The sequence below is a fragment of the Pavona decussata genome, unplaced genomic scaffold (genome assembly GCF_977016875.1).
Source record: "Pavona decussata unplaced genomic scaffold, jaPavDecu1.1 SCAFFOLD_13, whole genome shotgun sequence".
NCBI classification, from domain to species: Eukaryota; Metazoa; Cnidaria; class Anthozoa; order Scleractinia; family Agariciidae; genus Pavona; species Pavona decussata.
In genome coordinates, this window is record NW_028145436.1 from 922,853 (window position 1) to 932,395 (window position 9,543).

The window sequence follows — 9,543 nt, forward strand, 5'->3', positions numbered from 1 at the left end:
TCTGACGAAGGCAAAGTCAAATACTCACCCATATATGGACGGGGAAGCAAAGTGACGATTTTGGTAGGTCGCTATTTTCAATCAGGAATGTTGCCATTCGAAAGAGCGTCCAAAAAAACATGGTTAGGACACATTTTTGTTAGAAATTGAAGACCTAACCAAAAGCGCACTTTCTTGGCGGGCCTACCCTACCCCTCTCAGGGGCACTTCTATGACTTTGGTTCCACGGGAGGCACAAAATATTAGCCCAAAGTAGGTTTTCTTGCATGCTGATTCCATTTTCAATGTTTTTACTTGCCTCTGACGAAGGCAAAGTCAAATACTCACCCCTATATGGACGGGGAAGCAAAGTGACGATTTTGGTAGGTCGCCATTTTCAATCAGGAATGTTGCCATTCGAAAGAGCGTCCAAAAAAACATGGTTAGGACACATTTTTGTTAGAAATTGGCGACCTAACCAAAAGCGCACTTTCTTGGCGGGCCCACCCTACCCCCCTCAGGGACAATTCTATGACTCTGGTCCCACGGGAGGCACAAAAAATTTGGCCAAAGTAGGTTTTCTTGCATGCTGATTCCATTTTTAATGTTTTTACTTGCCTCTGACGAAGGCAAAGTCAAATACTCACCCCTATATGGACGGGGAAGCAAAGTGACGATTTTGGTAGGTCGCTATTTTCAATCAGGAATGTTGGCATTCGAAAGAGCGTCCAAAAAAACATGGTTAGGACACATTTTTGTTAGAAATTGAAGACCTAACCAAAAGCGCACTTTCCTGGCGGGCCTACCCTATCCCCCTCAGGGGCACATCTATGACTCTGGTCCCACGGTAGGCACAAAATATTAGCCCAAAGTAGGTTTTCTTGCATGCTGATTCCATTTTCAATGTTTTTACTTGCCTCTGAGGAAGGCAAAGTCAAATACTCACCCCTATATGGACGGGGAAGCAAAGTGACGATTTTGGTAGGTCGCTATTTTCAATCAGGAATGTTGCCATTCGAAAGAGCGTCCAAAAAAACATGGTTAGGACACATTTTTGTTAGAAATTGAAGACCTAACCAAAAGCGCACTTTCCTGGCGGGCCTACCCTACCCCCCTCAGGGGCACTTCTATGACTCTGGTCCCTCGGGAGGCACAAAAAATTAGCTTAAAGTAGGTTTTCTTGCATGCTGATTCCATTTTCAATGTTTTTACTTGCCTCTGACGAAGGCAAAGTCAAATACTCACCCCTATATGGACGGGGAAGCAAAGTGACGATTTTTGTAGGTCGCCATTTTCAATCAGGAATGTTGCCATTCGAAAGAGCGTCCAAAAAAACATGGTTAGGACACATTTTTGTTAGAAATTGGCGACCTAACCAAAAGCGCACTTTCTTGGCGGGCCCACCCTACCCCCCTCACGGACAATTCTATGACTCTGGTCCCACGAGAGGCACAAAAAATTTGGCCAAAGTAGGTTTTCTTGCATGCTGATTCCATTTTTAATGTTTTTACTTGCCTCTGACGAAGGCAAAGTCAAATACTCACCCCTATATGGACGGGGAAGCAAAGTGACGATCTTGGTAGGTCGCTATTTTCAATCAGGAATGTTGCCATTCGAAAGAGCGTCCAAAAAAACATGGTTAGGACACATTTTTGTTAGAAATTGAAAACCTAACCAAAAGCGCACTTTCCTGGCGGGCCTACCCTACCCCCCTCAGGCGCACTACTATGACTCTGGTCCCACGGGAGGCACATAATATTAGCCCAAAGTAGGTTTTCTTGCAGGCTAATTCCATTTTCAATGTTTTTACTTGCCTATGACGAAGGCAAAAACAAATACTCACCCCTATATGGACGGGGAAGCAAAGTGACGATTTTGGTAGGTCGCTATTTTCAATCAGGAATGTTGCCATTCGAAAGCGCGTTCAAAAAAACATCGTTAGGACACATTTTTGTTAGAAATTGGCGACCTAACCAAAAGCGCACTTTCTTGGCGGGCCTACCCTACCCCCCTCAGGGTCAGCTCAATGACTCTGGTCCCACGGGAGGCACAAAAAATTAGCCCAGAGTAGGTTTTATTGCATGCTGTTTCCATTTTTAATGTTTTTACTTGCCTCTGACGAAGGCAAAGTCAAATACTCACCGCTATATGGACGGGGAAGCAAAGTGACGATTTTGGTAGGTCGCCATTTTCAATCAGGAATGTTGCCATTCGAAAGAGCGTCCAAAAAAACATGGTTAGGACACATTTTTGTTAGAAATTGGCGACCTAACCAAAAGCGCACTTTCTTGGCGGGCCCACCCTACCCCTCTCAGGGACAATTCTATGACTCTGGTCCCACGGGAGGCACAAAAAATTTGGCCAAAGTAGGTCTTCTTGCATGCTGATTCCATTTTTAATGTTTTTACTTGCCTCTGACGAAGGCAAAGTCAAATACTCACCCATATATGGACGGGGAAGCAAAGTGACGATTTTGGTAGGTCGCTATTTTCAATCAGGAATGTTGCCATTCGAAAGAGCGTCCAAAAAAACATGGTTAGGACACATTTTTGTTAGAAATTGAAGACCTAACCAAAAGCGCACTTTCTTGGCGGGCCTACCCTACCCCTCTCAGGGGCACTTCTATGACTTTGGTTCCACGGGAGGCACAAAATATTAGCCCAAAGTAGGTTTTCTTGCATGCTGATTCCATTTTCAATGTTTTTACTTGCCTATGACGAAGGCAAAGTCAAATACTCACCCCTATATGGATGGGGAAGCAAAGTGACGATTTTGGTAGGTCGCTATTTTCAATCAGGAATGTTGCCATTCGAAAGAGCGTCCAAAAAAACATGGTTAGGACACATTTTTGTTAGAAATTGAAGACCTAACCAAAAGCGCACTTTCCTGGCGGGCCTACCCTACCCCTCTCAGGGGCACTTCTATGACTCTGGTCCCACGGGAGGCACAAAAAATTAGCCCAAAGTAGGTTTTCTTGCATGCTGATTCCATTTTCAATGTTTTTACTTGCCTCTGACGAAGGCAAAGTCAAATACTCACCCCTATATGGACGGGGAAGCAAAGTGACGATTTTGGTAGGTCGCTATTTTCAATCAGGAATGTTGCCATTCGAAAGAGCGTCCAAAAAAACATGGTTAGGACACATTTTTGTTAGAAATTGGCGACCTAACCAAAAGCGCACTTTCTTGGCGGGCCCACCCTACCCCCCTCAGGGACAATTCTATGACTCTGGTCCCACGGGAGGCACAAAAAATTTGGCCAAAGTAGGTTTTCTTGCATGCTGATTCCATTTTTAATGTTTTTACTTGCCTCTGACGAAGGCAAAGTCAAATACTCACCCCTATATGGACGGGGAAGCAAAGTGACGATTTTGGTAGGTCGCCATTTTCAATCAGGAATGTTGCCATTCGAAAGAGCGTCCAAAAAAACATGGTTAGGACACATTTTTGTTAGAAATTGAAAACATAACCAAAAGCGCACTTTCCTGGCGGGCCTACCCTACCCCCCTCAGGCGCACTTCTATGACTCTGGTCCCACGGGAGGCACATAATATTAGCCCAAAGTAGGTTTTCTTGCATGCTGATTCCATTTTCAATGTTTTTACTTGCCTCTGACGAAGGCAAAGTCAAATACTCACCCCTATATGGACGGGGAAGCAAAGTGACGATTTTGGTAGGTCGCCATTTTCAATCAGGAATGTTGCCATTCGAAAGCGCGTTCAAAAAAACATGGTTAGGACACATTTTTGTTAGAAATTGGCGACCTAACCAAAAGCGCACTTTCTTGGCGGGCCTACCCTACCTCCCTCAGGTTCAGCTCAATGACTCTGGTCCCACGGGAGGCACAAAAAATTAGCCCAGAGTAGGTTTTCTTGCACGCTGTTTCCATTTTTAATGTTTTTACTTGCCTCTGACGAAGGCAAAGTCAAATACTCACCGCTATATGGACGGGGAAGCAAAGTGACGATTTTGGTAGGTCGCCATTTTCAATCAGGAATGTTGCCATTCGAAAGAGCGTCCAAAAAAACATGGTTAGGACACATTTTTGTTAGAAATTGGCGACCTAACCAAAAGCGCACTTTCTTGGCGGGCCCACCCTACCCCTCTCAGGGACAATTCTATGACTCTGGTCCCACGGGAGGCACAAAAAATTTGGCCAAAGTAGGTCTTCTTGCATGCTGATTCCATTTTCAATGTTTTTACTTGCCTATGACGAAGGCAAAGTCAAATACTCACCCCTATATGGATGGGGAAGCAAAGTGACGATTTTGGTAGGTCGCTATTTTCAATCAGGAATGTTGCCATTCGAAAGAGCGTCCAAAAAAACATGGTTAGGACACATTTTTGTTAGAAATTGAAGACCTAACCAAAGGCGCACTTTCCTGGCGGGCCTACCCTACCCCCCTCAGGGGCACTTCTATGACTCTGGTCCCACGGGAGGCACAAAAAATTAGCCCAAAGTAGGTTTTCTTGCATGCTGATTCCATTTTCAATGTTTTTACTTGCCTCTGACGAAGGCAAAGTCAAATACTCACCCCTATATGGACGGGGAAGCAAAGTGACGATTTTGGTAGGTCGCTATTTTCAATCAGGAATGTTGCCATTCGAAAGAGCGTCCAAAAAAACATGGTTAGGACACATTTTTGTTAGAAATTGAAGACCTAACCAAAAGCGCACTTTCCTGGCGGGCCTACCCTACCCCCCTCAGGGGCACTTCTATGACTCTGGTCCCACGGGAGGCACAAAAAATTAGCCCAAAGTAGGTTTTCTTGCATGCTGATTCCATTTTCAATGTTTTTACTTGCCTCTGACGAAGGCAAAGTCAAATACTCAACCCTATATGGACGGGGAAGCAAAGTGACGATTTTGGTAGGTCGCTATTTTCAATCAGGAATGTTGCCATTCGAAAGAGCGTCCAAAAAAACATGGTTAGGACACATTTTTGTTAGAAATTGAAGACCTAACCAAAAGCGCACTTTCCTGGCGGGCCTACCCTACCCCCCTCAGGGGCACTTCTATGACTCTGGTCCCACGGGAGGCACAAAAAATTAGCCCAAAGTAGGTTTTCTTGCATGCTGATTCCATTTTCAATGTTTTTACTTGCCTCTGACGAAGGCAAAGTCAAATACTCACCCCTATATGGACGGGGAAGCAAAGTGACGATTTTGGTAGGTCGCCATTTTCAATCAGGAATGTTGCCATTCGAAAGAGCGTCCAAAAAAACATGGTTAGGACACATTTTTGTTAGAAATTGGCGACCTAACGAAAAGGGCACTTTCTTGGCGGGCCAACCCTACCCCCCTCAGGGAAAATTCTATGACTCTGGTCCCACGGGAGGCACAAAAAATTTGGCCAAAGTAGGTTTTCTTGCATGCTGATTCCATTTTTAATGTTTTTACTTGCCTCTGACGAAGGCAAAGTCAAATACTCACCCCTATATGGACGGGGAAGCAAAGTGACGATTTTGGTAGGTCGCTATTTTCAATCAGGAATGTTGGCATTCGAAAGAGCGTCCAAAAAAACATGGTTAGGACACATTTTTGTTAGAAATTGAAGACCTAACCAAAAGCGCACTTTCCTGGCGGGCCTACCCTATCCCCCTCAGGGGCACTTCTATGACTCTGGTCCCACGGTAGGCACAAAATATTAGCCCAAAGTAGGTTTTCTTGCATGCTGATTCCATTTTCAATGTTTTTACTTGCCTCTGACGAAGGCAAAGTCAAATACTCACCCCTATATGGATGGGGAAGCAAAGTGACGATTTTGGTAGGTCGCTATTTTCAATCAGGAATGTTGCCATTCGAAAGAGCGTCCAAAAAAACATGGTTAGGACACATTTTTGTTAGAAATTGAAGACCTAACCAAAAGCGCACTTTCCTGGCGGGCCTACCCTACCCCCCTCAGGGGCACTTCTATGACTCTGGTCCCACGGGAGGCACAAAAAATTAGCCCAAAGTAGGTTTTCTTGCATGCTGATTCCATTTTCAATGTTTTTACTTGCCTCTGACGCAGGCAAAGTCAAATACTCACCCCTATATGGACGGGGAAGCAAAGTGACGATTTTGGTAGGTCGCTATTTTCAATCAGGAATGTTGCCATTCGAAAGAGCGTCCAAAAAAACATGGTTAGGACACATTTTTGTTAGAAATTGAAGACCTAACCAAAAGCGCACTTTCCTGGCGGGCCTACCCTACCCCCCTCAGGGGCACTTCTATGACTCTGGTCCCACGGGAGGCACAAAAAATTAGCCCAAAGTAGGTTTTCTTGCATGCTGATTCCATTTTCAATGTTTTTACTTGCCTCTGACGAAGGCAAAGTCAAATACTCACCCCTATATGGACGGGGAAGCAAAGTGACGATTTTGGTAGGTCGCTATTTTCAATCAGGAATGTTGCCATTCGAAAGAGCGTCCAAAAAAACATGGTTAGGACACATTTTTGTTAGAAATTGGCGACCTAACCAAAAGCGCACTTTCTTGGCGGGCCCACCCTACCCCCCTCAGGGACAATTCTATGACTCTGGTCCCACGGGAGGCACAAAAAATTTGGCCAAAGTAGGTTTTCTTGCATGCTGATTCCATTTTTAATGTTTTTACTTGCCTCTGACGAAGGCAAAGTCAAATACTCACCCCTATATGGACGGGGAAGCAAAGTGACGATTTTGGTAGGTCGCTATTTTCAATCAGGAATGTTGGCATTCGAAAGAGCGTCCAAAAAAACATGGTTAGGACACATTTTTGTTAGAAATTGAAGACCTAACCAAAAGCGCACTTTCCTGGCGGGCCTACCCTATCCCCCTCAGGGGCACTTCTATGACTCTGGTCCCACGGTAGGCACAAAATATTAGCCCAAAGTAGGTTTTCTTGCATGCTGATTCCATTTTCAATGTTTTTACTTGCCTCTGACGAAGGCAAAGTCAAATACTCACCCCTATATGGATGGGGAAGCAAAGTGACGATTTTGGTAGGTCGCTATTTTCAATCAGGAATGTTGCCATTCGAAAGAGCGTCCAAAAAAACATGGTTAGGACACATTTTTGTTAGAAATTGAAGACCTAACCAAAAGCGCACTTTCCTGGCGGGCCTACCCTACCCCCCTCAGGGGCACTTCTATGACTCTGGTCCCACGGGAGGCACAAAAAATTAGCCCAAAGTAGGTTTTCTTGCATGCTGATTCCATTTTAAATGTTTTTACTTGCCTCTGACGAAGGCAAAGTCAAATACTCACCCCTATATGGACGGGGAAGCAAAGTGACGATTTTGGTAGGTCGCTATTTTCAATCAGGAATGTTGCCATTCGAAAGAGCGTCCAAAAAAACATGGTTAGGACACATTTTTGTTAGAAATTGGCGACCTAACCAAAAGCGCACTTTCCTGGTGGGCCTACCCTACCCCCCTCAGGGGCACTTCTATGACTCTGGTCCCACGGGAGGCACAAAAAATTAGCCCAAAGTAGGTTTTCTTGCATGCTGATTCCATTTTCAATGTTTTTACTTGCCTCTGACGAAGGCAAAGTCAAATACTCACCCCTATATGGACGGGGAAGCAAAGTGACGATTTTGGTAGGTCGCCATTTTCAATCAGGAATGTTGCCATTCGAAAGAGCGTCCAAAAAAACATGGTTAGGACACATTTTTGTTAGAAATTGGCGACCTAACCAAAAGCGCACTTTCTTGGCGGGCCCACCCTACCCCCCTCAGGGACAATTCTATGACTCTGGTCCCACGGGAGGCACAAAAAATTTGGCCAAAGTAGGTTTTCTTGCATGCTGATTCCATTTTTAATGTTTTTACTTGCCTCTGACGAAGGCAAAGTCAAATACTCACCCCTATATGGACGGGGAAGCAAAGTGACGATTTTGGTAGGTCGCTATTTTCAATCAGGAATGTTGGCATTGGAAAGAGCGTCCAAAAAAACATGGTTAGGACACATTTTTGTTAGAAATTGAAGACCTAACCAAAAGCGCACTTTCCTGGCGGGCCTACCCTACCCCCCTCAGGGGCACTTCTATGACTCTGGTCCCACGGGAGGCACAAAAAATTAGCCCAAAGTAGGTTTTCTTGCATGCTGATTCCATTTTCAATGTTTTTACTTGCCTCTGACGAAGGCAAAGTCAAATACTCACCCCTATATGGACGGGGAAGCAAAGTGACGATTTTGGTAGGTCGCCATTTTCAATCAGGAATGTTGCCATTCGAAAGAGCGTCCAAAAAAACATGGTTAGGACACATTTTTGTTAGAAATTGGCGACCTAACCAAAAGCGCACTTTCTTGGCGGGCCCACCCTACCCTCCTCAGGGACAATTCTATGACTCTGGTCCCACGGGAGGCACAAAAAATTTGGCCAAAGTAGGTTTTCTTGCATGCTGATTCCATTTTTAATGTTTTTACTTGCCTCTGACGAAGGCAAAGTCAAATACTCACCCCTATATGGACGGGGAAGCAAAGTGACGATTTTGGTAGGTCGCTATTTTCAATCAGGAATGTTGGCATTCGAAAGAGCGTCCAAAAAAACATGGTTAGGACACATTTTTGTTAGAAATTGGCGACCTAACCAAAAGCGCACTTTCTTGGCGGGCCCACCCTACCCCCCTCAGGGACAATTCTATGACTCTGGTCCCACGGGAGGCACAAAAAATTTGGCCAAAGTAGGTTTTCTTGCATGCTGATTCCATTTTCAATGTTTTTACTTGCCTCTGACGAAGGCAAAGTCAAATACTCACCCCTATATGGACGGGGAAGCAAAGTGACGATTTTGGTAGGTCGCTATTTTCAATCAGGAATGTTGGCATTCGAAAGAGCGTCCAAAAAAACATGGTTAGGACACATTTTTGTTAGAAATTGAAGACCTAACCAAAAGCGCACTTTCCTGGCGGGCCTACCCTACCCCCCTCAGGGGCACTTCTATGACTCTGGTCCCACGGGAGGCACAAAAAATTAGCCCAAAGTAGGTTTTCTTGCATGCTGATTCCATTTTCAATGTTTTTACTTGCCTCTGACGAAGGCAAAGTCAAATACTCACCCCTATATGGACGGGGAAGCAAAGTGACGATTTTGGTAGGTCGCCATTTTCAATCAGGAATGTTGCCATTCGAAAGAGCGTCCAAAAAAACATGGTTAGGACACATTTTTGTTAGAAATTGGCGACCTAACCAAAAGCGCACTTTCTTGGCGGGCCCACCCTACCCCCCTCAGGGACAATTCTATGACTCTGGTCCCACGGGAGGCACAAAAAATTTGGCCAAAGTAGGTTTTCTTGCATGCTGATTCCATTTTTAATGTTTTTACTTGCCTCTGACGAAGGCAAAGTCAAATACTCACCCCTATATGGACGGGGAAGCAAAGTGACGATTTTGGTAGGTCGCTATTTTCAATCAGGAATGTTGGCATTCGAAAGAGCGTCCAAAAAAACATGGTAAGGACACATTTTTGTTAGAAATTGAAGACCTAACCAAAAGCGCACTTTCCTGGCGGGCCTACCCTACCCCCCTCAGGGGCACTTCTATGACTCTGGTCCCACGGGAGGCACAAAAAATTAGCCCAAAGAAGGTTTTCTTGCATGCTGAT